Below are 6,000 nucleotides of genomic sequence, written 5' to 3' on the forward strand. Positions count from 1 at the left end.
ATGCCCTTTTTCCCTTCCAAAAATGAAGGGGAAATGTGGGTGCGTCTTATGGGGCGAATGCAGGCTTTCGCTGAAGCCTGGAGAGCGAGAGGGGTCGGTGCGCACCGACCCCTCTCGCTCTCCAGGCTTCGCACACCTCTCTGCAAGCAGCGGGAGCCCAGCGCTGGGCTCCCGCTGCTTGCGGAGAGTTGCCTGCATGCTGAAGCCTGTGCGCGCTCAGCTCAGCGCGTCCACGGCTTGCAGAGAGCTGCCTGTTTGGGGGCTGGGGTCGGGGGAAGCTCAAGCTTCCCCCGCCCCAGCCCCGTGCCTGGGGGGGAAATAATTTTTTTCCTTTATTTCCCCCCCAAAAAAAAAACTAGGTGTGCCTTATGGGACGGTGCGTCCTATAGGGTGAAAAATACGGTACTTATTTTTAGCTATGCTGAGCTTCTACAAGAGTTGTCCAAAACCAGAAATAGTATGCACACTTCTTCAGATACACTGAAACAGAAGTTGCCAGATCCTTCTATATAGAGAGAAGGTGGGGAGGGGTATTACTCAGAAGGGTGGTGGGAATGGGAGATTGGCAGATAGCTGAGATGAGCCTGTTGACGACTCTTAACGACTGCAATAGGTCTTACAGGAAAAGGCAAGGGGTGAGAAGGTGAAAAATGGCTAAGTCGTGTATAATGAGATAAGAAGTATAATGAGCCATTTTTCACCCATTTTCAACTTAGTTGGTCTTTAAGGTGCTACTGGAAGGAATTTTTTTATTTTGACTATGGCAGACCAACACGGCTACCTATCTGTAACAGAAATAGTATATTCTTGTCCCCCGCCCCTTGTGCCATAAAGCAGTTCTGTGGTACCACAAGCTGCTACTGCTTTTCTGCCCCCAGTGTGGCTTCTATTTGTGTGTGGAAATATCTGCTTGTTATGGAAGGTAAATGTTAGCATTGTTAACAGTGTTTTACTTAACTATGTTGTGAATACTCTTGTGCTAGCTTTCAATAAACTTTATCTTAACCTCTTCCTGGCTGCAGAAGAATAAATTTGCAGAATTCCAACCATCCAACTTATCTGTCTGTTTTCTTTCTGCCAGTCTAACTTTCTCCCTCTATCATTATCCTCCATTTGCTCTTTCAGCACCATAGCAAGAAGAAAATAATGACGTTGGTGACACCCACCTTTGCTTGAGCTTTGACCCAACTGTGGGTCAAAAGAACCCGCATATTGAAGGTCACTATTTGAGATAACCCAATTCTGGTCATTTTCAAGCTCTCTCTGGCCTATAAACAACTTTTACTGTTTTTTGTTAGTCATGTAGATGAACTTCTTCTCCTGCTTTAAATTTAACCAAAAGGCGTTTCCTGTTGCTAGTATATGTGGCCAGTTTGAGGAAGCTGGTCAGTGCATTTTAGTTAACAACCCAAACACAGATTGTATGATAGTCACATTTCCTCCTCTGTACCAATCCTATGGGTTTTGCTATGCCAGCAGCCCATTAACAATGACTTGACATCAGCGGTTCCTACTCTACATGGGCTCATCCACACTCCTTTGGTCCCGCTGCCTGTTTAGGGAAGTTTTTAATGTTTGGTGTTTTATTGTGTTTTTAATATTCTGTTGGGAGCTGCCCAGAGTGGCTAGGGAAACCAAGCCAGATGGGCAGGATATAAATTATTTTATTTATTTATTTATTTATTTATTTATTTATTTATTTATTTATTTATTTTCATCCCAACCCTGGGAAGCGGAAACTACTCTGTAGTGCTCAATTGGCACAAACTGCTATTTGGGATTTTCCCAGATTGATGTTTGCTCTGATTGAGCACTAGAGAGTAGGTTTTCCCTGAGAAAGAAGCAGAGCAAGAGGGAAACCCTGGCTTTCTAGGCACCGGACAAATGGAAATGTGGACGAGCCCTCTATCAGCAGCTATCAAAACTTTTTCACCCGCAGACTACTGGAAATTTGCAGAGGAGCTTGGTGCTTTTTCCGCCTGTTGCAGCCATAGCAATGCACTGTGCTAGATGCTGCCTGGTTTTTAATTACCGTACATTGTATTGCTTCTTTGATTATATATGACATTTTGCTACCATTTGAATAGTCAGAAAGGCAGTAAACAATGAAATATGTATGTAAGCTGCTTTGGCACTCATGTGATTGAAAAGTGGCAGAGAAATCTAATACAGTAAATGAAATGAAATTAAAAAAATTAACATGAACATTTAATGCAAAGAATGTGCCACCTCCCATCTTCAACCATAAATCTCACAAACAGACCTGAAAGAAACTTGTGGGCCGCTGGTTGTCCACAGACCACATTTTGGGAATGCCTGCTCTTTACTGATCCTATCATCTCACCATGTCAGCAGCAACATAGTGCAACTGGGAGCCTGTTTACTCCTTGCAGCAAAGTTGAGGAAAATACAGTAGCATTCCAAGGACACTTCCACATGGCAGTTTATTGAGAACGCACTGCTCCTTTACGCATGACATTTTCTTTGCAGCATCCTCGTCAAAATGCCACCCAATATTTTCCTCCATTTAATCTGCTGGATTTAAACAAAAACTTTATGGATTTTTCACAGAAACGGTAAATCTGGCCTAAAGGGAAAAGAATGTGGGGTGGTATTTTGAAGGGGACAACATCATGTGACTGCTGCGCAAATCATTCACTCATGAGCACCACTGAATCCGTGATAAACACTCATGTGGAAGTGCCCAAAACTACAGCAACTCTGCCAGCCGCTCCCATCTGCATCCACACTGCCAGCACATGTCAATGCAACTTCCTGTGTGTCATACATAGATGAAGTCAGGGTGATAAGGGAACAACCATCACAACCACAAGGCACAACTAACCCAACACAAGGATGGCGAAGTACCCTCTGTAACAGCAACTGCTAGGGAGGAGGAGGCAGCAAGATCTCAGAAAACAGTGGGATCTCTGCATCCATGCTTTTGAACCCTGTCATACACCCCCTCTCACATAGTGGCTGCAAATAACCAACAATCCCCTTCTGAATGGCCAGCACACAAGGAAGGACAGCTGGATAAGTCAATACAGGACCCAAATAACTTGGGAGAGAGCGCTGGGTGGTGGCATACAGCATATCTAGGCTATCCTAAGACAAGTTCTTGCAAGGAAGAAATGCCACCTGAGCCAAAGGGGCCTTTTTTTTGTCAGAAAGGAAAAAGAGTAATAATTATAGCATTACTTATTGAATACATATGTTACCCTTTTCTCCCCAAGGAGCCCAGGGTGGCAAACAGATGTACAAGTGAAGAACACAAAGGATGCACACACACAAAAACCCTTCTAAAACAAATTAAAACATCCTAAAAGCAATTACAGTGGTACCTCGGGTTACATATGCTTCAGGTTACATACGCTTCAGGTTACAGACTCTGCTAACCCAGAAATATTACCTCGGGTTAAGAACTTTGCTTCAGGATGAGAACAGAAATTACGCAGCGGTGGCATGGTACCAGTGGGAGTCCCCATTAGCTAAAATGGTGCTTCAGGTTAAGAACAGTTTCAGGTTAAGAACAGACCTCCAGAACAAATTAAGTTCTTAACCCAAGGTACCACTGTACAGTTGAACGCATCTAAAAACAGTCATGGTTAAAAACATTATAATGAGCAACAAGAGAAGCCACAGCATAGCTGCTCACAGGCTGGAGCACTGGAATTGGAAACAGTTGTGGCAGGATTGAACCCAGCAATGAAGACTAGTAGAATTAAGGCTGCACACTCACCTTAGGTATGCCTGACTGGGCAGCTGCCCTCATTCCAAAGAAAAGCAGGGTGGGTGCAGGGAACAGGCAGGACTAGAACCATCCAGCAGACAGAAAAAAGAACACATTGTAGGGCCCTTGCCTTCCTCCACCAAGGGGTTTGTGAGGAGGCTGTGTGTGATCACCACAGGAAGTTAGAGGGGATAACTCAGGAGCAAAGGGTGGAGTTTTCATCCACAGGTGCACCTGAGAGAGTCTAGCATCTGAGCCAATCAGAGGGAGAAGTGTATGGACCAATAGCCTGGCTTCCATGTGACCTCAGTTGCCTTTTGTGTCAACCATTGGTTCCTTGATTTGCCTAGTATTGCTAGATATTGCCCCGGCAGAACTTCTCCTCCCCACCTGCTGGCTCTGCTTGGCTCTTCACACCAATAGGAAGCAGGAGGCTTGTTGAAGCCCCTCCTCCCCTTACATTAAGCTACTTAGCTTCCCCCTTACAGTCTCAATCTGAAGCCAGCTGCAGTGAGTAAGGACTAATCAGGGAGGAGAGGGAATACACAGCTGCCAAACAGCACCAGCAAATCAACAACAGGGGAAAGCTTTTCTTGACCTGTTGCCAAGGGCAGGTCATAAGGTTGCTATAAAGGTCTTGTCCTAGGGTGACATACCACATAGCAGACTGCTATGCCTCAAATGATTATTGCCTAGTTCAGAGCTTTCTAAACTATCGGCTGCAGGTGTATCGCACGAACGCTCCCCATCCTCCTCCTGGGGCTGGAAAGGGTTACTTTAACCTCCAGTTTGCTAGTAAAATGGAATTGCTGTGTTGTGAAATGATGCAAGACAGAATTACTGTGTCACACAATGATACATGTCAAAAAAGTGTGTCACCGACATGAAAAATTCAGAAAGCTCTGGCCTAGTTATTATCATTACCTCACTTCTCTGCTTGCGTGTTCTAACTCTGCATGATATAAAGCCACAGAAACGCAGTTCAGCACCAGGCAGCATACCTAAAGATCTACATCACGTTCTGCTGTGCCTATGGATCTTGCCACCTGAGGCAGTTGCCTCATTGGTGGGTCAGCCTTGCATGTCCCTTAGAGTGCTCAGTCTTCAGAGTTTCAGCCAGTCTAGGACAGGAGCTTTATGGTGCTTTTTGGCATCTGAAGAGGGAAGGAGAAATGTTTTAGGAGGATAGAAAGGAAGGAAGAATCTTTTGTACTTTCTCATCACCTCTCTGAGGCCTTCTCTTACTGTGCTATTATGGTACTAGTGGGCTCAGATTTGAGGTTGTAAGCCCTGATCCCAAACAGAATGCAAACTGCCCCACAGAATGAAGCATACACTGAATTGTAAAATGCTCATTCCAACTCTTTCTTTCTTTCTTTCTTTCTTTCTTTCTTTCTTTCTTTCTTTCTTTCTTTCTTTCTTTCTTTCTTAGTTTATCATGAAATTATCACTTTCTGCTTTACAAGAGACACCCAGAAGCAGGAGCATCTGTAGTCACATGTAGTTCTCACAGGATCACAACCCCAGTTATGAAACTAATTACACCTGGCTTTCTGTTTTGATTTGTTTATAGCTTTGGGGAACTTTATGGCGTGCTCTGGTCCATGGGGTCACGAAGAGTCGGACACGACTAAACAACAACAACAACAATAGCTTTGGGGAAATCCACAGATATTTTCACATTGTGTTTTTGTTTGTTTACCTGCCCAATGCACAAAAGCATTCATATTGATATTGGGACACATTTTTCCATGATGGTGCATTTTCAGGAGAACCATAAATATGCCCCTTTTATATCTAGTGTTTAGTTCCATTCCTTGCCACGATTAGATCACAAAATAACCACCACAGTTTAGTGTTTAATGTCCCCACTCTCCTTTTAGATTGGTGAAGATGCTTGCCTAGAAAATGCCTTCTTTCCCCCCCACTGTTAACTGTCTTCATCGTACAGCTTTCTTGTCCTTACCTACAAATGTAAATGCAGCATTCGCTTTTCATTAAAGTTGGCCTAACCACTGGCCTATCTGATCACTCCAGCATAACTGATGGAAAGCTACAGTAGGAATTCTGAGAAGCAAAAGCTTTGCCTTATGTCCAAAGCTGGCTAATTATGGATTAAAGCATCAGGGTTCATGCTAATCAAATTTTAAGTTTTGGAGGTACCATAAAATGATTTCTATATCAGTATTTGAATATAACAAATACGTCCTCAGTCATGCTCCCTGTAGGTGGCAGCAGTTCATTGCTACTGAAATTAGATTTCTGAT

The sequence above is a fragment of the Podarcis bocagei genome (genome assembly GCF_964188305.1).
Source record: "Podarcis bocagei genome assembly, chromosome: 6".
Classification (NCBI taxonomy): Eukaryota; Metazoa; Chordata; class Lepidosauria; order Squamata; family Lacertidae; genus Podarcis; species Podarcis bocagei.